At 40.6% G+C, this 22,810-nt stretch overlaps 1 protein-coding gene across 3 annotated transcripts in view; it reads right to left on the reverse strand.

The window, feature by feature from the left end:
* Positions 1-22,416, reverse strand: part of PLEKHB2 (pleckstrin homology domain containing B2) — a 48,614-nt gene extending 26,198 nt beyond the window's left edge. For 2 of the 3 annotated variants that reach the window (XM_067538870.1, XM_067538868.1), the window contains exons 1-2: positions 22,344-22,416; positions 21,016-21,150 (exon numbers count right to left, since the gene is read on the reverse strand). The gene's annotated coding sequence lies outside the window, so the exon portion shown is untranslated. The remainder of the gene's footprint in view (positions 1-21,015; positions 21,151-22,343) is intronic. The other variant, XM_067538869.1, reaches the window with a different exon arrangement.
* Positions 22,417-22,810: the final 394 nt, after the last annotated feature.

A 22,810-nucleotide genomic window follows, 5' to 3' on the forward strand; every position in this document is an offset into this window, starting at 1 on the left:
GCCTCTATGCTCCTATTCGAGATTCCCCTGTTTATGCATCGAAGGATCACATTAGTTGTTTTGGCCTCAGTGTCACAAAGGAAGCTCATGTTTAGCTGATTATCCACCAAGGCCCCCAAACCTTTTTCAGAGTCTCTGCTTCCCAGGGTAGAGTCCCCCATCCTGTAAGTATGGCTTACATGTATGAATTTACATTTATCTGTATTAAAACACACATTGTTTGCTTGCACCTAGCTTACCAAGCGTTCCAAATTGCTCTGTGTCACTGACCTGTCTTCTTCACTGTTTACCACTCTCCCAAAGATGCCTTTTGTCTGTGAACCATTCTGCTGTGAACTAAAAGTCACAGCTAGTTTCAACTTCATCATAGCACAGTGGGAGTTTGTTTTGCTTCTGCATTTTATCAGAGCAAACTCCAGTATCTGCATCTCCCAGAAGCCTTTTCAGTCCTTTTGATTAAGTAGTAGGAGCTATGGCCAAGGGCAAAGCTTTGCAAACAACATTTTAAAAAAAAATTGTAGCTTGGCGCAGACCAACTGTCCCCAGGTGTTTTGTTTTTTTCTTTTTTAAAACAAAAATGGAATCTGATGGCTCCTTTCCAGAAACAAATGTGAAACGAACATAGTGTAAAATATACACTGAAACATATACACTATGAACTTGTTTCTCTAAAATGGTGCTGCCAGCCATGCAGGCCAGTTGGAGCTAGATTGTAACTTGGATTACACACCTGTGCAAGGAAATAAGAAAGGGCAAGAATCCCCCTTTGGCCCGTTTGCACTACCCTTACTTTAGATGCAACGATGTGGCATTGGCATGCCAGATTATGTCCAAGCACAAGTGGAGAAGGAAAGGAAGGAGTGGATGGAGCCTTAGTTCCACATTTCTTTGCCCCCGATACCCCATTCACAAGTCACAGACTGACAAATCACAGTAGTTGAGTCAGCACATATGGTGCTATAATTTGCTGGTGAAATAGGCCAGATGCACATTATGCCCCCCCACCCCCACCCCGCCCACCTCTCACAGCAAGGAGGACACAAGGGAGAAATTGTATCTCAGAACTGCCTCTCACAATCTAGCCTTTTTGCAAATAGCCCAAATAGAAAATCATTCGTCCCACACACAGTTCCGTCTCCCCCCTTGTGACTGGATAGTTTTACCTGCTTCTACGGTTCAGAAGCCATCACTAGCCAAAAAGCAGGGCAGTGTTACATTTTTTCTCATGAGAACAGATTCTGCTCTAACTTGCATCAATTGTACTCCGGCTACTGACTTCCAGTGTTACTCCTGATTTACAGTAGTGTGAGTAAAAGCAGGATCAGACCCACAGAAGGCAGCTTTTACACAGTTCTACCTCCTTGTCTTTTTAGGACTACAAGTGTTTGCAGTTTATCAACATCCCTCTCAAAGTCCTAGAACATGAAAATGAGGGGTTTTATTTTAAAATACTGTAGATAATTTCCATGTGCTATTAAGATGGGCCAGCACTGTATACTAGAAGAAAGCAAGGTTTTTATTAAGATGCAATGAGAAACCTTGCAGACAATATCACTTGTAACTGACAAATCCACAGAGGATAGAGACATCTATATGGTATGTACTTTGCATATTCAACTGTTTGAGACTATTTGCCATAATAATTTGTACAGACCTTTGCAGAAAATGAATGTCAGGAAGTAGTGACTATAACAAGCATGATCCAGGCAGTTCTCAAATCAGGAATTGATTCTGACAATGTGTACAGATTGAGTTTGCTAATAACTCTACCTATCTGATAATGACTTCTGAGCACTCAAAACTCTTTACATTACTTGAAAGGCAATTATTTCAGATAGTAAAAAGTAGAGATGAAGAGACCTATTACAGTAGCATCCAGATACCCATTGCATAAGGTAGGTGCTGTACAGACACATAGCAAGAGAGTCCCTGCTTCCAAGAATTTATAATCTAAATAGACAAGACACAAAAGGGGTAATTCAACCCAACTCCCAAACCCATTTAGCAGCTGAAATGCCATTTGCTTACTGTAAAACAGGTTGATAATTTGGTTCCAAGACTGAAAGCTGTTTTTCAAAACCATCCAAACAAGAAAAACAGGTACAGAAACTTTAAGCGATTGTGGCTTTACTTTGGTTTTGTTACCAACTGTTGTCGGTATTTCATGGTGAATCTACTGGTTTGCCTCTGGAAGACCAGTCAGTAAACATCCATGTCATCAAAGAATTAATTTATACAGCCTGTCAACTAGCCTAGGAAATAAAAGAGTAAGGGGAACTTCTGCAGGAATTTGCTGTTCAAGGGAATGTCACACCAGGTTCTGAATAAGCAAAACTTTCAGAAAATTGCTCATCTTACGGTGTGTTTGTATAGTCAGCATTCAGCACAATGGAGCTTCAGTCTCAGCTCTGGCTGCTAACTGCTATCTGCTATTGTAATACAGGCACAAAATCAATGAAGATGTACTCACATAGTTCAAGGCATGAAAAGTGACGGCAGGGTCACTCAGAATCAACAGGTTTCAGATCTAATAACTTCAGCCCTAATTCAGCAAAGTATGAAATCATACACTAACTGTAAGCACGGACTTCATTGGTGACTACTCACATGCTTAATGTTAGACACAGGCTGAAGCACCATGCTGAATCAGGGACTTAGGCAAGAACATTGGCCAAAAATATTCACAGCCCATGTTTGATCAGGTTTTATTATTATAAAATGGAGTTTGATAACTGCTGAGAGAGTACATCATTCTGCTTCTTTCCAAATATTAGAGTGCAGATATTCCTAGATATGACTTTGCATTTGGCTGTATTAAAGCACATTTTGTTTGAATGGACCTAGTTTAATAAGAGATTCAAACTGATTTGTGTGACTGCCCTGTCCTCATCATTATTTGTCTTCTTTTCTCTCTCCAGTTTTTTCAACATCCTTTTAAAAATGTGGGCATCAGAACTGTACAAAATGATTTGAGGGCTGGAGAAAATGCCTTACAGCGAGAGAGACTGAAGAGCCCAATATGTTTAGCTGATCAAAAGGAGTAATAGATGACTTGATTAAAGTGTATAAATTCCTTTATGGGAAGTTAAAACTGGGTTCTAAAGGGTTCTTTCCTCTAACCGAGAAAGATAAACCAATGGCTGGGAGCTGAAGCCAGACAAATCAAATTAGAAATAAGGCACATGTTTTTAACAGTGAGAGTGATTAACCATTGGAAAAAGCTACCAAAGGAAGTGGTGGAATCTCCATCTGTTGATGTCTTTGAATCAAGACTGGATGCCTTTCTGGAAGACCTGCCTTTGACAAACACAAGTTAGGTTTTAGTCAAACCCATGGTTTTGAGCTCAACACAGGGAAATTTAATAGCTTGTAATATACAGCAGGTCAGGCTAGATAAACTAATGGTCCTTTCTGGCCTTAAAATCTATGAAGATTACTGCTACTCTTTCGAGGTATAATTTAACAACACACTAGTTCATTAAGAGCCTCATCACTCTTCCCCTCTCCTCTCTGAATCCCTACGCTACCCTATTAGCTTAATTCTATGCTGATGTAATGCCAATAAAGTCAGTCAAGTTATAAAATATTCACTGGATGTATCTAATTTCTGACCTCTACTACGATTTGTAGTACCATAGCCCATAAGCACTGTACAAACCCAGAGAGAAAAAAAAAAGACACTCTTGCCCCAGAGAACTTTCAGTGTAATTTAAGGTACGATACGTGCAGTACATGTAACAAGCAGGAAGGAATAGGGGGAGGAAGTGTGAGGGGAACAATATTATGAACACATATTAACATTGGCTAGCTACACATTCAGATGGTTTTGAGTAAGTTAATCAAATTCTCTAGAATTTATCAAAATACATAAGTTTGAAAATCCCTGAAGAGAAAGCAGTAAAGTGACAGACTTCTGAGTGAAAGACCTGCAGACAGAGTACGGACCCCACTCTCCTCTTGCTTTGGTTTGGAATCAGTAACTCCATGGTTTGCCAAGGAGTTTCTCCCGACTAACTTGGTAAGTGAAAGGAGAATCATGGCCTCTGTGTGTGTTTATGTGTAGTTCCCACCCCCAATTACAGGCTCTTCTGCCCTTGCCACGTAGAGAATCTGTCTTTACAGATTTACAGAGGTAGGCACCTAGCTCGCTACCCCTCTTAGATGCCTTTGTAAATCCCACTAGGCAATTTCCATTAGGTGCCTAGACGCCTTTGAAAATCTGGCCCAAAATGGCTACTTCCTTGGGGTGATGCCAACTCACTAGCATTGACTCGAGGGCTAGAATCATTCTCTGATATCAGCTAAATCTAAACAATGTTTCTTCTTCTGGCCATCATATAGGCCCACGTGAGTACATTATGTTGTAAGGAAGTATTAATTCCCCCAAGTCTTACATACCAGTCTATTGGGGGAGGGGTGTGCTAAGAACCCTGGACAATACCTTTATTACCATGGAAATGGAAGTAAGCCTGTTACGGGCAGCATAGCTTAAGAAAGGGACATGTATCTTCAAAGAGCATATATACAGAACCCAAATTAGTTAAATCATCAATATTTATTCAGCAGGCAAAATTCACCAAGAGCAGCTCACCGCAAGGTTTCATTCATGTATTTATTTTTGATGCAAATGTATTTACAGCCTGCTTCTCCCATGCCCTATTCTTACCATGTCCACTCGGGCACTGTTGTATTAATCATTTTCTGAGACTTCTGTTGTCTTTGATATGCAGCTGCTGTCATTGCCAAGTTATGCTGTGAATTAACTTGCATGCTTCCCCTTTGTTTTTATCCACTGAACCTCTCTATGTCATTACTGCTCAAACCTCCATTCTCTGTGCTTTGAATTCCTGAGCAGATGTTGACAGAAGGAGCTGTAAATTAGATAACCTCCTTTGATGCCCTCTCCTTGCAAGGAGCTAGCTAGCATCCCCAACCATTTCCTTAATAATTTGTCAGTTTTCTTTTCTCCTTCATTCATATCATGTATGTGGGAATGAAACACACTATCTTTACAGCAAATACAATCAGGGCAGAAACACATCAACAATATCATGCTTTGTATTTCCTTTGCAAGTCAATTTCTCCATCTTTCCTATCATGCCCTCACTACAAACTGGATTCTCCACTGCCTTGTCCTCATAGAATCATTTATGCCAATGCAAAGGGGATTTTAAACACTACCATAAGTCAGAAAGGGAGTGTTTTGCACAGGGGACTGGCCCAGGTGGAAGGCAAAGAAGAATCAGGTTCTCTAGTTTTGATACAACTTTTTAGTGTAAACTGAAAAATAAACACTGTCAGAACTGCACTTCTCAACCTTAGCTGTGAGAATTGGCAAGCAATGAGATACCCATTGAAGCGATAGGGACAATTATTTTGTTGTCAGTAAATGCAGAGAGCTTGATCATTTTAGTTAGTGGTAAATAAAGCTTCCAGGGGGCCTGGAAAGTTGCGAAAATTCTCTTTTCTTCTTGATTTCTATTTTCTAGTACTCTGGCCACATGTATAAGTGCTAATCAGATAGCTTCTCAGCACTCTTTATTGTTATGTAGTTATTTTGATTTACACATAAAGAGAAGATGATTATCTTAGTCTTTGAACACCCTGCTAATTTCTTTTAAAAACTCAATCAGTCCTATAGAAATAATAAATCTAGTAGATAACTCCACCCCTATCATGAGAAAGAACTCCTTAAACAAACGGGTGCTTGAACAAATACCCCATCTTTGTCCAAAATATACCCCAACCATCCAGGCAACTCACCCCTCCCCCAAAAGCATATGAACAGGAGATGGGCTTTACAGCATTCACTGAAGATCAACAGATTTGGCTGTTTCAGACCCAGCAGAGAATGAATTCCATCATCATAAATTTGAAGGCCAGAACAGACCATTGTGATCATCTGGTCAGATCTCCTGTATAACATACATCATAGAACTTCCCCAAATAATTCCTAAAGCAGATCTTTTAGAAAAACATCCAGTCTTGATTTAAAAGTTGGTCATGGCATAGAATTCACCAAGACCACTGGTAAATTGTTCCAATGGTTAAATACCTTCACTGTTAAAAATTTACACCCCAGGGCTGTAATAGAGAAAAACCTCCAGCAACAATTCCCTATCATCTAAAACAAGGGGGCCCCAGTTCAACCTTGTATAGGGCTAGCAACTGCATCATTAACACACACACAGAGAAGTAATCACTCAGGTAGGGAGATTCCAAGCCATGTAGGGTTTTATAGATCAAATTAACACCTTAGAATCCACCTGGAAGCCAAGTGGCTGCTGATTGGTGTGACATATTCATGGTCAGAGTCAACTGTCGACATTTCTACTGGTACCTCTTAACCAGAAGGGATTTTTGTCTCTCTCAAATTACAGGAGATATAGTGATCATATTGTGAAGAGCAATAAAAGCTGAGCACAACCTACCCAGAGAGGATATAGGGGGGCCATCTGTCCAGCACACCTCTTTCTCCTGCAGCTCCTATCTTTCATTGTGGGGGAGCCAAGTCCTCACTCTGAAGGGGTGCTCGGATGGAAAGAGTAGCTGGTGAGACCCAGGACCCATTTCTTCACCTCTCTCATGGCCGATCCAAGTCCAGGTGGCCAGTTCCAGAGGCAGTGAACCTGGTGAAGCTCCCTGCCCGTTTCTCCAAATACTACAACGTCATGGGGCAGAGCACTAGGGAGGAAGCTAGTGAGGCTGTATTTGGAACCAACTCTACCTGCTTCTCTCTACTGGGGACAATGATGGCTGGACTTTCACTTCTTGTCATGGCAGATGAGATGTCACTGGCACCTGTTGTCTCCCCTTCCAATAGTGTGACCTTTGCTGCTCCACCCTGCAGCCTTTCAAGATGGAAAAGATCCTGATTTGGATGCCCTCTGCTTCACAACTGCAGAAACTTCTCAGCAGCTAGGCTGTCTCCTCCCTGCTACTGCCGTGGGGGGCACTCTACATGGTCCTACAGACAAAGCAAAGGTGGGGAGAGAGAAGGTCCCCTAAAGCCTCCCTCCAAAAAAAAAAAAAAAAAAAAAAGTAGACTCTGACTTGAACATAACCCTCAGTCTTTTACAAAGCAAGGCTCAGGGATGCAGCAACACTTTAAACATATTGTGAAGAGAGGATTAAACTAGAAATTTAGCAGGTTTGCGCTTTTCTTTTGATGATCTGATATGCTTTTAAGTACCTACCGCAGTGTATCCATCAGCCTCCAACTGCCACCCACAATCCATCACAAAATTCCCTACTGATGCCATGGCATGGACTGAGGGCAACAATCAGTCATGGGGTACAGTGCAGTGGTATTTTAGCCCTTTGTCTAAGGCACACTAGAGTCCCACTCCTTTCAGGGTACTAAAGTCCAAAATAAAGAAAGAATGTGAAAAACTCAAAACAGGGTCATCCAATGAACCTTCAGCAATACCCTGTCCTTTTAGCAAGGCAGAACCACTCCGCTTTCCTCTCCAGTTCTCTCTCCCCAAGAATGTGCCAAGAATTCTAGAAATAAGAATTACTCAGAAGAGCTGTGTGTGACACCACTTTTATTCTGGGAGAATTTCACCACCAGTCACAGATTACTTTGTGACAGAGTCTGTTTTTCCAACACCAAAATCTCACTTTCTTTTTTTGTGAAGCGGTTGAGAAATAAAGGGTTTTCTCTCCCCCTCCCCAGACATGTGTCAGCATGCTATTCACCAGCAGATTTTTCCTTACCGCTATTCCGGAGATCTGCCAGAATAGAAAATATCATGATTCATGGATAAATATGAGCCAATAAGACCTCAAAATATGTCTGATCCTCTTACCTAAATAAATCCTGTTACTGATACCTGCCTGCACTCATCAGTAATCTGCCCCAATGTGACAGGGCCTGATTCCATGGTGCCCCTCATAGCCCAATAGGGCCCTACTCACCCTGTCACCAGATCACCAATGGCCAGTCACCCCCTCTCACAGCTAAGACACACTTTTGGGACAAAAGTACTCTGGGCCTGTCTTCAGGCAGTCAGTCCTTTGGTCGATCTCCCACCGTCTGGTTGTCTCATCTGGTGGGATGCACATCCAGGCAGCAAACGGTCTCACACTCTTGGCTGAAACCAGTCATCTTCGACTAAAGGAGAAGCAGAGCTCTGCTCTCCTTTTTAACTACACACTTGACATCTGCTGCAGGTGTAGAAGGGCAGGGCCAGCTAGGTCTCCAGGCCTTCATTAACCCCCTCCTTGCCACTATTGGGTCTGTACACCCCATTACAAACATGTTTAAGAGTAATAGTTTAGCTGTGTTATTACTATTTCTTTGTTTTCTGTATACTGAACATTTACATCAACAAGGACTGTTCCCTGCAGCCATTCTGTATTCTGCTTAGTGAAGACTGCTGCATAGGAGACACACTCTGTGCTCTGTCATTGGGACTTTACTTTTGTTCTTTCATGTTTTGTTCTTTATTAATTATTCTCACTGAAAGTATCTGTTACCCCTTTCTGTACAGAAAAAAGTAACAATTTGAATAAGAGACTAACTGGAAGTGGTACTTGGAAAATATAGCTTAAATATTCATATAATGATATTCCTGGATGGGTCAAATATGGGGTTAATCTATGGACTTCTGGATTTAAAAGCATGAACCTTTAAAGGAATGAGCCTCTACTGTCTGAGTTACAAGATTGTGGCCAAAATGTTCAAAATCACCTAAGTACCCCTGTCTTTTAAAGGAGCTTCAAGTCTAGTCTACAGACAGTTTTTGTACCACTTTAACTACATCTGTTTAGAAACAGGTATCACTGTATGCAGTTATACTGGTATAAAGGTGTTTTATCAGTATAATTCATTCCCCTAAATTTCATAGGGACATTGCTCTCTGACTGTTGCATGTGCACCCTGCTTCTGGGATGGCTGCTACTGTATCACTTTTCCCCATCCCTTTCCCTTACTATCTGCTGTAGTACTCCCTTTCCATTTTCACTTTCTCTAGTAAATTCTCATTTACCCTGATAGCTTCTACTCTGGCCTTTTCTCTTTGTTGGCTGCTGCTGACTCCTCCCCTTCCTTTTCTCTGATAGTTCCATTTTGAGAGCAGGTGAATAATTAACAGTAATTGAATTAATTTTTTTTAAATCAGGAAGACTTGCTAACTATGGAGTCTATTACAAAGTAGAAAAATCACATCCATAATTTATGCATCTGTGACAATATTAAGTATTTTCAGAAGAAACTGGCTCTCTCTCTCTCTCTCAAAAAAAAAAAAAAAAAAAAAAAAAAAAAAAAAAAAAAAAAGGCGTTCATCAGGTGCCAGAATTTTTGTCAGCTCTGGTACAGAGCGGATCAAAAAATTTGTCAAAACAGATTTTCTTCTGAAAATGCAGCCTCAATGAAACCTCATTTTTGTGAAATAGCATCAATTTACACAAAATTTTATTGGAAACAGTTGGAAAGAGTTTCAAAATTGTGAAAATGTTCTGTTTTAACATTTTCAGAATGAAAACTTTAAATTTTTCATTTCAAAGTGACTTTTTGTTTCTAACATTACTTTGTTTCTATTTCAACCTTTTTATTTAAAAAATAGATAATGTTTCAATGGACTCAAACTTTTTAAAAAATGGAATTTCATTTTATGAAAAATTTTGAGGTAGGGAGAGAAAGATTTTCCATACTCATGACTGAAGCAGACTGGAAGGAAATGGGTGGATTTAAGGCGAGGACTCGACCTGAAATGATCAGATCTGTGACTCAGCATGCAGTGGTCTCAGTGGTCAGTGCTTTTTTCAGAGGGTTCCAAATCAGAACCCAAGGCATATGTGCATCACAGGAACAGGGTGCGATACTGACAACATTCAGCTCAGGGCTTGATCCTGATCTGAGATCCATAAAGAGAGGAGCAGCAGAGAGGCTACCCGAAGTCTCCATTTGAAAATGTTAACATTAAAGTGAACCTAAACCAACTCTTATTCTGCACATCAGAATAGGCTGGATAATTTTATACATATTTTTCCATTTTTGTCCCTCTTCACTTCTGTTTAAAGAAATATGAATTGCCAAAATATTGCAAGAAAATCTGTTCTCATGAGACTTTCAGTCCAGCTTTCAGATTCCAGGTGTTAAGAAAAGCATCTAAACTCTTGGCTGCTTATCCAAACTTTTCCATCACTAGATGCAGACCCATTAGTTATTCGCATGATCCCATAGAAGTGAAGTAGAACTCTGCCTCATTTGGAAAGTGTGATATTTTTTACTTGCTGGAATAAAACAGTGCACAAGATGCTCATTAGATACACAGTGAATAGGGAGTTCTCCCACTTGTGATTTTTAGCACATCTTCCAACTAACTCAGAAATCTAAATGTAAAATCCAGGTCAGCATGAAGCTATGTTCCAGTCTCCTGAGAATTCTTGATCCATAAATCAATGAATGGATTATACTGATCCATATACAGAGCTTGGTCATCTGTGACAGATGCTAGAGTGATATTATGTTTAATTTATTAATCATCGAAGTATAACTCTGAGGAGGTTAGTAATCCAAGTCAGAAATAGTCTTATCTTTCTATAACTGTTTAAAGAGAGAACACACCTGAACAGAGAACACTGCTTACACAAATATAAGCAAACACTACAGTTTTTTTTTAATTTATTTCCTTGGTGTCTTGCAATAGGTCTAAGGAAAATGTCACATTCGGGCTTGTCTGTTGGAGCATGCCACAAAGCTAAGTAGCATGTCATAATTTAAAACGTCAGCTGGCAATATGCCTTTTCCTTCAGTGAGCAGCATATGAGACTGTGCACCGTGTCTTTAAATGTGTAGCAGGAAGCCAGTCAGGAAAAGAGGCAGAAGGTTCCAGGTATATGCACGAAGTAGAGAGAGAGAGAGAGAGAGAGAACACAAAGCAGAATAGTGAGGATACAATTTTCCTTATTCTAATAGAGTTCCTCATTCAGTGTTCAATCAAAGCAAGTCTCCGTAATCCTTTGGCACATAAGGCATGACACTTGTCCCAAATTGTTGTAGCTTACCAGGCAAAACACTTTGAGTAGATATGTAATAATAAGACCTAGCTCTTATGTAACACTTTTCATTGGCAGAGCTCAAAGCTCTTTACAAAGGAGGGCAGTATAATTATCCCCATTTTACAGATGGGGAAACTGAGGCACAGAAAGGGGAAATAACTTACCCTAGATCAGTGGCAGAGCCACTGTGTCCCAGGTGTCCTGAGTCCCAATCCAGTGCTTTATTCACTAAACCACTTGTAGGATTGTTGCACTATGTAGTGCTGAAATAGGGCCACAAGGCAACAATGAGTAAGACCCAGAGTACTTGTAGGATCACACCCAGGACACAGAGAAAAACTGGAGTGTCTAACTTCGTATTTCCATGTTTGATTCAAATTCTAAAAGCAAAAAGTAAAGGGAGGGAATCACTGAAAGTTATCAGGGTCAATGTACAGCTGGGGAGGAAGGAGAACTGGAAATACACTGCCAACACAGTTCCTTTAAAATGTCATGGGACTGTCTTGCTATAAGCATCATTTACCCTTATGCAATAACTCTTACGGAATTTCTTCTCTATAAGAGTTTAGAATAATAACTGCTAAAATGAGTCTATTAACCAAGGTAGCTGCTTCTACATTAAAAGTGTGCCAAATGTATATCTCAGCGATACAGGTATCTATCAGAGCAGAAATGTGGAAGGCATTACCATCTGAAAGTGTCTCAGCCCTGCTAATTTTAATAATTTGGAAGCAGGCGAAACACACCATGAAAAGCGACTATGCTGCAGGGCATTCAGCTGCCAACTGGAAGTCAGTGTGAGTATCCAAAAAAGAAACTAAAAATGAAATTGAAGAATTATTGCAAGCTATTTTCCTTTACAAAACAAATTCCCTGCCAATAAAAAAAAAAAATACCAACAGAGATTAGGCCAGATTCTCAATTGGTATAAATAGGCATAGCTCCATTGAATTGAATGGAGTTATGGCCATTTACACCTGCTGATGATTTGGACCATTCTTTGTTTATGTGTAATAACAAACAAAATGTATTGTATTGGAATGTGAAGCAGTGTCAGAAATCTCATGAAATAACTAGGCTTGGCAGAATTCAATTTAAAAAAAAATAATTTTGATGTAATATCAATATTGATTTTTAAGCATTTTTTTCTATTTTTATTTATTTAAATTTCACAGTTGTGCATAATTATGGGTTTTAAGCAATTTTTTTTGATAATCAGTTTAAATTTTCATAGCTGTGGAAAGTTCTGGGGGATGAGGTAACAGGTAAGCCAGACAATTTTAATTATTTAATGACAGGAGTTGCTGAGATTCAAAAGGTTAAAGCTTTATAGCCGTTAAAACATAGATTGTCAACATCATATGTCAATATATACAAAGTAAATAGCCTTAAATCAAATTCTAATACGGTTTCAATCAGAATTTTTCTTACTTCACTTATCTTTAAGTTTCAGTTATTATCAAGGGATATATTTTTTCATCAATTTGTGTGTGTATGGTGAAATAGACATTTATCCTCATTTACAACCCTAATCCTTCCCAGCCTAAATATAACCCATCCTTGTAAAGATTTGAGACCAAAAAATAAAAATAAAAAAACCCCAACACATGGGTGAAAGGAGGAAAGATGACTGTTTCAGCACAGAGAACAACATGGCTCCTTGTAGCAGTTTTCAGAAACTGTATTATTAGTGTTGGATGAAAAATTGAAAAATAATTTCACAAAATATTTTGAAAGTAATTTTCATTCTGCATGTTTCACAGAGAAACAATTTTTTCTTTAATCAAACTCTTTTACAAAAATTTTTTTTAAAAGTATCTAAATATGTTTCTCTTCCCCTCCCCACTTTTCCCCTTTTCCAATTTGCTCCTGAAAAGGAGTAGAGGAGCAGAAAAGGAGGGCAAAATGGGAGACTGGAAAAGCCAGTAAATAGTTTTGCTTTCCAGTTTCAAAACCACCACCCCCACCCCCAAAGTTTGTTTCTAATTCACAAAAATTTCCAATTTTGAAAAAAGGTTAGTTTTTCAACAAAAAACCCCACCCTTTTCCTTTGGAAAATTGACTAGTTCAATGTATATTATCAGCATATTCTGATTGTAGCAGGGCATAAAAATACTAGTATAGGTTTCCAAAGGTGCTATTCCGGTATATTCTTAGTAATCCAAAGCCAGATAGCAATACCCTTTCTCACACTGAGGGCTTGTCTGCACCACTGTAGTGCTTTGTGAAGATGCTACTTACGCCAACAAGAGAGCATCTCCCATCAGCGTAGGTACTCCACCTTCCTGAGAGGCAGTAGCTATGTCAGCAGGAGAAGCCCTCCCATTGACATAGCATAGGAGTTCGGTCAGCATAACAGCCTCACTCAGGGGGTGTGGATTTTTCAGACCTCTAAGCAACATAGTTATAATGATGTAAGTTTGTAGTACAGACCGAGGCTGAGTAGTGTCACTGAAGTCAATGGAGTTCTCACATCATAAGGTACTGCTCAGTATGAGTAAGGGTAGGACAATGTGGCCCTATGGAGAATCTCAGAATAGGAATGTTAATCCTCTTCGTGTGTCTTCTGCTTAAATCTTTGCTGTCCCCATTGCTTTACATTCCGTGGACTATACACAGCATGGCTTTTAAGCCCCAGCATACCATAAGTGGAGGGAGAAGGAGCTCTGTATTGATAGTCCCTGGAGTGCGCTTGGGGAGCTCACACAGCAGCATCACCAATTATCCTCTTTAGTAGGGTGCCTTGCATTTTCCCTCAGAGATAGCTCAGCTCTGCCATAATGTGGAAGGTGGCGGAGAAGGAGAGGTCATGGGCCAGGCTTCTCTTTCCCCATTTAGGGTTTATAGTGCTGCTGTCTATGCTAGACTCTCCTGGTCTGTTTCCAAATGTATGTAAACATTTGGAGTCCTTGACTTCAGGGAGGACAAGGATGGTAACTGTGGGCCTGGTCCCTGTGAAAGAGCTAAGGGGGCGTCATAGGCTTAGTTTCATATCTATTTTTTGGGGGGGGAAGCAAGGGGCTTAATACTATTAATAGGTATAGGTCTAACTTCTGGATTTACCAGCTGTTAGTGGTACTTAAATTACAGTGTACTTGAAATCACACATATCTTCATTATTTAAAGCACGCTTAATTGTTTGTTTTAACTTAATTTGCCATGTTTACCAGCTATCTTTAAAAACCAACATTAGCATAAAAACAAATTCTGGAATAAACAGAATGGAGCACTTTCATATAACTATGAATCACATCTCTTTGGTTTCAAACGTACATAAACATGCAATGCACACATCAGTCAAATCCATTGCTGAAGCCTGTCCCCTTTGTCCATCTGCCTAAGCACGTTCCACTCCCATTTAACTTTCCCCATTCACTCTGCCACTCACCTGGGCTTGACACAGTCACTGCTGGACACCCCATGGATGCTTGAGAAGAAGCTCAGATCTTGCGTACACTTGCTACAATATTACTGATGCTGATTTGAATGCGGCCCTTATGTCTCGATGCCAGTGTTTCTGGAGCAAGGCTCTTATTTTATAGATAATAAAACTGAAACAGCCCCAAGCTGCTGTGAGGGTCAAGAGCTGCTCTCCTGCCCTCCCTTGCACAGTCCACATGGGGAAACTGACCTGGACGCACAGAGTGCCTGGCATCACCACTTGCCCCCCTGAATGTTCCTCTGTGGGGAGGTAGCAGGGCCAAAGGGAGAAAAATCTGTGGACCTTTCCCCCACCAGTTGCCTCTGCGATGTATCCACTTGGGGGGGGGCGGGGTGCATCATCCCCCTCCTAATACCCCAATCTCCACCCATGGGGGGACAGGGCACTTTCTATGCACCCTTGTGTACCTGCAGATTGTTAGCCAACCTAATCATGGGAGGCTAAATCCTTATTTAGGCTCTAGTCCTGCAGTGACCTCTGTGTTGGCAGACCATACAGAGCTCTGCACCCATACAGAGCCTCATGGAAGTCAGTGAACTCGGCATAGGGGACCAACTGTGTGACACCCATAGCAGAATCAGGGGTTTAGTTGTTACCTGGTTGGAACTTCCAAGTAAGTTAATTGGAGTTTTGCCTGACTATAGACTCAAGAAAGATGGGAGAAATTGGCCCAGAGAGAGATTTCCCCCTCTCTGGTCTGCTCGCTACAACCCTGCTAGCACAGATCTTTCTGGTGAATACTGGAGAACTGAAAGCATAATGCCAGACATAGAATACATGCCCACAGTAGCTCTAGTGGCCATTGAAAATCATTTTTGAAGTTTTTTTCTCTTCCTTGCTGGTTCCTATAAAAAATGCACGGTACTCTATACATGCTGCTTCTGATCCCTATTCCGTCAGCTGCCCATTCAATAGAATTTGGTGGATCTTTTATTCAAGAGTAAAATAATATGCTGATGCTGTCAACTGTCCCTAATTTTAAATATTTTAAAAAAATTTCCAAGGCTACAAGTCATTGCCCAGTGTTCTTTTTTGACTATCAAGTAGACTACTTTGACTGAAGTTAGTCACATTAGAGCATCCATTACTTTATTATATTTCTGTAGCAGAAAAATTGAGAAGGTAAAATTTACTTACACAGTTTAACATAATTATGTAAGGATGTGACAATAGAAAAGAAAGTGAAAGAGGCCTACTTAAAAAAAATCTAATGAATATTTAAATAAATAATAGAATATCCAAACAAATTTAGGGTGAATTCTTAACTATTTCTCCTATGATGCTAACCATTGGCTTTTCTGACCTTCGCTCGGTTCAGATTTGAAGATGTCACTGTTTGGTAGCTCTCAAAGTAAAAAATGCACCTTGGCATGCCTTTATTTTAGGAGGGACAACTGAGCCCTTCAGTCCACTCAGAGGAGTGTTGGACTTTGTTTCTGCTACAAGACTAAGGCCTGCTCTACACTTCCACTGGCAGTCGACAGGAGATACGCACGCTACATAAAGTAGCGTGTGTATCTCCCATCAGCTTACTTCCGTTGCTGTACCACGGCGTCTCCACTGTGCTGTGTCACTGGAGATGCCCTCTGGTCAATGCAGTCTTACTCCTTTCAGGGAGGTGGTTTCATCGTGTTGACCAGAGCACGTCCGGAATCAACTGAGCGGGTCTCCATGACCCGCTCAATCGATTCAGCTGCATCAATCCCCAAGTCAATGGCAGTGTAGACATACCCTAAGTTTAAACTGCTTTTTCATGCTACTCAATGAGCTCTAGAAACTACATCCTGTTTCCATGGTAACAGCATGCAACAACATAATGTTCCACAGCAATTGTCAAGTCAAGTTCATGTAATACTTGACTCCTTAGAAGGGCTTTTTGCCATGATTTTGCCACAATATAAATTTCTGATTAAGAATGGCAAATTCTATGTTCTTATAATTTTACTTCCAATGCATAAAGCTAATAAGTGAACTTGTCTCCATTCATAATATTCTAGACAATGCAGGCAGTGCTGCATATATTTAAGGTTGCCTGACACTTTCCATTAAAAGACCCTGTTTTCAATTGCTTATAACTTTATCAAACTTAAACTATTCAGGCTGAAATTTTCCAGACTAGGTGTCTGTCTCAGTCTGAATTTTTTTTTTTTAAAGTTTCAACTAAAGTAATTGAGCTGTTCCAAGAAAGAAAATAATTTTTTACCCATGTTAAAAAATTCTCAGTCATTTTATTGAGATGCTTTAGCACCACCATGCTTTAGAGCAAGGGCTTGAGATTTGGCAGGGGAGGAAAACAGCAGTAGCTTGGGACAGGCTGGCATAGGGAATGGGGGATAGGAACAGAAGTGGACAGGGAGAAGTTAAGTGGGGAAATAGGGGCAGAAGGATCAGTAACCACTAGAGAACACTCCCCTATAGAATCTGGAATATAATCCATTATTCCTGAATCTCAATATTCCTTCTCTGAATTCCTTCAGTGAAACCCACTGGCAAAATGTGCGTCTCCATCTCCCTCTAGTGGCAGGTCCACATAGAAGGTAATACCTTTTTTACATCAGTTACACCATTAGTACTGGTGGAAGAGAACCGTATCTGGATTTAAACAGTCCCACCATGCTGATAACCCAAGTGGGGGTCAATATGATCCCAAATGATGGAATTTCTGTTATCTCTGTATGCTTTCATAAAATAAACTTAGGAAATTACATGCCAAAAATTATGGTAAAAGAACATTAAAGTGGCAAAGTCAAACACTCAAATGTTAGGGAAAATCAGAACTATGGGTTCCCGTGCATATAGCATTATGATAGTCTTTAATTACATGATCACATACTGATTTTTCCACAGGAATCTTGAGTTCAAATCCTGGATCAAACCAAAGTAGTGGAAATTATTCCCACAAGGTTTCCATTTCCACCACTCCTAACCTCTCTAGTTTCCTCTCACTTCCCTCTCACCATGGTTGTCTTTTTGGAACAAGTTCACAACCTCTTGCCTGTTTCACATTAGTCACTGGGCGGCTGCTGCTGCTGCCTCTTCAATAGGGGGCTGCCAGGGTAAGCCACTCTCCTTAATACAGGTTCCAATTCATGCATGTGCTTAAATGCTTTGCTAAAGCCATCCCTATTCATCAAAGTACTTAGCCACATGCTTAACTTAAAGCACATACTTAACTCCCATTGAATTCACTTGGGGCTTACACACAAGCCTAATGTTAAACAGGTTCTTGTTTTTTCCTGAGTAAGGATGGACTTTAGGGCTGCCAGAAGCACCTTCTGGGTGTGGTAGCTGGTGATATGAACATTCTCACCATCCTCTATGGATCTTCCTCCTCCCTCACCACCAGAGATACAATCCCTGTATGTTCCAAGCTCAATCACAGTGATGCTCACATCTTCCCATATCTAGTATATATGGGTGGGAGCTTGCATTTGATAGCCAGCCTTTAGCTATCTTTGGGGGGAGTTTTAGGGAAAGGATTTTTTTTCTTCAAGATCCTGGTTAGTTTTGACTAGATCCAAATGCCTACCACAGATCTCTTGAAATGTTATAACAGCTGCTACGCATTGTAACAAAGCACTGTCCCAGAATTTCCCAAATTCACACACTCTGCAAGGTTCAAGTAAAAGCAGTTAGCCAATATTTGGGGTCTTGAAGGTTGTTTCCGTTAGGAAGAGAAATTGATGATGACCAGGATTGCGTCAAAGAAATACCTAGCTCAACCCACAAAAAATTACATAAAGTTCTATTTTCCTGAACACAGCAAGAGCTAAACAGCAGGAGACAGTTTATTTGCTCAGTGTTCCAAGCCTCTTTCATCCAGCACTCTGCCCATAAAACTCTCTCTAGGCTTTCTCTCAGGGCCATGCTCCCCCTGCAGTTTTGGCTGTCTCCTTGGTTTTCTGCTGTTTTGGTGGTGTTTCTGCTGCTTCTCTTCGCACACACAGCTCCACCAAAACAATTACCAACCCCCAGTGAAACCTCTCTGCCCACTAACTCAGATTCCTGATCAGCAATACATATGGCTTGCATGTGGGTGCTGGCTCCGATTGTTTCAGCTATCTCATTCCACAAAGGAGCTAAATTGTTTCTTAAGTTATCTTGAATGAAGGGAGGCTGTTATGCCCACCAGCTTCAAGGAGATTTCACCCAACTCCCAGCATAACAGTATCTTTAAAAGAAAAAAAACTTACAAATATTCACAAAGTTAAATAAACGCTCGTGTAAAAAAAAAAAAACAAAAAAAAAAACCCAACATTGTTAACAAACATCTTCAGCATTAGATTGTGCTTAAAGCAGGCCTAACAGGAATTCTGTAGTAGTAAGAGTACAGAAAACGATTTCACTTTGCATGCTTTCAGAACTTAGGAAACAGCCCCAGCCTTCTTTTTTGTTTGTCTCTCTCAGACTCTTAGTCACCCTCTGCTAGATTTCAGGCCAATGTTAACTATAACGACTGAGATATAAATCCCTGAAAAAAACAGATTTTAACTGATGATGCTATTGTAAACTGCACAAATAAATAAGATGCAATGCACCAGTTAATTTCAATACTGAACAGGAAGTTGAAAAAAATGGAGGACAAGTAAATCTAATAAAAGAGATGTGTGCTTGATTTTTAAACACACATTGAAATGATAAAATGAGAATTTTTTTCTCCACATCTTTTAATAAAGCCTACTTCCCTAGGTATGTTTGTACAACAGATAAATCTTCAAATTTAAAAAAGTGACAGCTGAATGACAGGAAATATTAATGGGCTTCCTTTTCCAAATGTTACACCCTTCAGTCGGTTTCTCAGCTCCAAACCAAGTTTCTGTCTGATAGAACATTCCTTTCACAGATATTTCGATCATTTAGGGCCTGATCCTGAGAGATGCTGGCAAATACACCCTTCAGAACTAGGATTGATCAAATATAGGAAAAAAAGGAATATATTATTCCAGGAATCTCTCCATTACCTGGAGAGATAATATATTCTACCAATACTATACAAGGTTGAATGCCCCCAAAATATTATTCAGATAAATTATTTGAACAAAAAACTGAAAATAACTCAAATAATATTCAACCAGCTCTACTCAGAATCAGACCCTTGTACTGAAAACTTATTGTGGGAAAGAATCTGTCAATTTTGTTTGTAAAGACACATGCATACTTATGGTACAATGCAGCCAGTGTTCCCTATGCCAGAATCCCTGCTAATGGCCTGTATCTGGGAAAGTCTTTGTACCACTTCTGTATTTGAAATGGAAAGAGATTGCCCCAGGGTTTTCAACAGTATTAAACAATTTAATATTTGCCTTGGAGAAGGGGGTTGATCCTTCACAACATGAAAACAATGCTTCATAACAGTGTAACTCAGCATCTAAAAGGTTTCCCTAAATGTCTCTATCTTGTTATTCATGTTTGGGGTAGAATAAGAAGGCTGTCAGTCGAGGACGAGTACGCTCACCACAGCCCAGATGGAGAAATATTTGACCTGCTCCCCAAGTAGAACAGAGGTGTATTTGCTGAGCAACCTTACAGTTGCTCCATATTTGAGCAGAACTGTATCTTTAGTCTATAGGAAATGTTCAGATATTCCTCAATAAACCAGACATGATGGGTGAAATCCCGACCCCACTGAGGGCAATGGGAAAAAAATCCCATTGTCTTCCATGGAGTCAGGATCTCACACCTTGTGTTTAAGTTTATCTATGCATATACAATAATAGAGTTAAGGCAGCTTATGTGATCTTAACAGGGTATTTCCAGTAATTCCAATGTTTGGGTTTCTTTTATATGTTTACACTTAACTCTGAAATCCCTGTTTTTTGTCAATTACAAAGTTCTTGCCATGTTTTATATTATTAACACACAGTTGCAATCTCAGTTCCAGTGATACAATGTGTTGTCTGGGTATTTAATGACTTTTAATCATTTTATGGTTAAGTACCAAGACCAAATTATCTACTGGTATAAACAGATGCAACTCAGGAAGAAGGTGGAGGTGGAGAGTAGCTGAGATATTTTCATTGTGCTGGTGATGTCTGAGGCCATGGAGTAAAGGATATTGAGTATGGGTCCATTTCCTGTGTCCCTAGAAATGACCAAGAGATATGGTTCTGTTGGTCCACTGATAATTCATGCCTGGGTTCTCTGATCGGGTGTAGGTGTCCTCATGTATTATTGTTCTCAAGAGGTTCTGTGAGTAGAAGTCAGCTCAGATGGACTGGTTCATTACTTCCAGCCACCCATGGACTTTCTGGGCATAACCTGGTATAGCATGGATGCTATTGCAGCCATATTCTTGACCTCATGTTTGGGTTTTATCTTAACTATTTAATATGCTCAGATTACTAATAGGATGGTCCAACTGTCATCTTACATATTTTGATACAGAGGATATTCCACACCTAAATTAGCACCAGAGGCAATTAGTTTGTTTACAGCCACAGAGATGAATGAATCCCATTGATTTTTGTGGTCTCAGTGGTGCCAGGCACAGCTGAACACTCTTACCCCCCTTGCCTGGATATCAATCAGCTCACCAACACCCCTTGCCTGGATATCAATCAGCTCACCAACACACATTAGCAGCTGTCATCCTCTGTTGGCTGTCCCCTCTCACTGGAAGTTTAACGGTGTTCTGAGAATTGGAGTATTTGGTGTGCAGACTGGAGAAGATATGGCTATGAATCAGCCCAGATTCAGACCTGCTGTAAGACATTTAATATGAGCTAAAGCGCTGTGAGAAAGACCAAGAAATATAGCTTGTTCTAGGCCAGAGGCTCTAGAAAGATCAATCCAACAGGTTAATCCAGACTGCCTCACCCCTGTAAATCTTACTTTAACCAATCCCTATGTTGGGTTTGGTATTTTTTTTAAAATGGATAACACTCTATTGTTAACTAAAAAGTACTCCCTGAAAATCAGAATCTCCCCTGCACCCCCTCTTTAATGAATTGGGTTTGAGCACATCTGCAACTGAAGTCAGCATTTCTAATAGACAGACAAATATGGTTAATATTTATTGACTAGGTTTTAATGAACTAGAATCAAAAGTCTTGTAGAAAAAGTTTGTTTACTAACAACAATTAACATTTTAATCTATTGTTATAGAGGGAGAATGTCTTCTTCAATATGGCATATTATTTTTCAGAACCAACTCAGAGAAATGTAGGGCTGTGTGATGGGGTCCACTCATCTCTTGCAAGTGCCCCTGCCAGCAGATTGGGTCTGCACCTGTACACTCTCTGCATTGTGCTGCTTGCAGTGACCCCTGCTGGCACTTAAGGTCCCTGGTGGATTTTCAGTGACAGCCCTCTGGCTGAGTCGTTCACACAGACTGCGTGAACACACACAGAACAAACCCCTTCTGGGGTACACAGTCCAACAGGACCTATCTCAGTGCCCTCAGTACAGTCTGTCTGCAGCCCTGTCCCTGGGTTCAGTCCTCAATCTGTCCAACAGGGCCTATCGCAGTTCCCTGGCTGGTTATAAGCCCCTCCTGGGCTACTTTCAAACTGTCTCTCAGCCCTTTCTGGGCTCTCTCTCAATTATCCCTGTGCTGGTATGGAGCAGTGCCCCCAGGGCTTCCTCCCTGGAGACTTTTCATCTGTTGTCTCCAACTGAGTCATTCTTTACAGTTCAGTCCTTTTCCAGGGTGGTAAAGAAAGTCCCATAAATGCTGACCCTCTTTCTGGGTCTTCAGCCCCTTCTCTGGGATACTTCCCTTTTCAGGGCTTAAGCCACTTCCCTAGTGGTTGGTGGTGGGGAAGACCCAGGCCCACCCACTACTCCAGGTCCTGACCCACAGATCTTATAAGTAGTCACTGCCTGCTGTGTCCATTTACTAATTGCTGCATTTCTCTGGGCCACTTCCCTGCAGTCCCAGTAACTTCACATTCACCTTTATATCAGAGCTGAAGTCTTTCTTGAGTCCCTGCAGCCAGCCAGGAACACTTTTCTTGCTCTGTGGTCCCTGCCAGCAGCTGAATCTACTCTGTCCAGCAGCACCATTTATATGAGTTTGCTGGACTCAGATTGGCTGCTCCCTGCAGCCTCTCTCTGATTGGCTGCTTCCCCACAGCCACTCTAGGCAACCTGGAGGACTCACTTCTATTTCTCTTTCCCTGCACTGGGTTGTGGTAAGACCATGAGGTCTCCAGCAAAAGACCTCTGAGCCTAGCCCACTCAGTAACAGGCTGGAAGAGACTTTGAGAGGTCATCTAGTCCAGCCCACAGTTGAGGCAGGATTAAATATATTTTGTATATTAAATATTTACTTTATCCCTTCCTGGTCTATTTGGTTATTTGTGTTTGGGTCCTCCCCCCCCTTTATGTCCTTTTGCCCTTGAGGAGAAATTCATTATCATC

This window comes from Emydura macquarii, unplaced genomic scaffold, assembly GCF_026122565.2.
Source record: "Emydura macquarii macquarii isolate MOO-44397 ecotype Brisbane River unplaced genomic scaffold, CSIRO-AGI_Emac_v2 contig_499, whole genome shotgun sequence".
NCBI classification, from domain to species: Eukaryota; Metazoa; Chordata; order Testudines; family Chelidae; genus Emydura; species Emydura macquarii.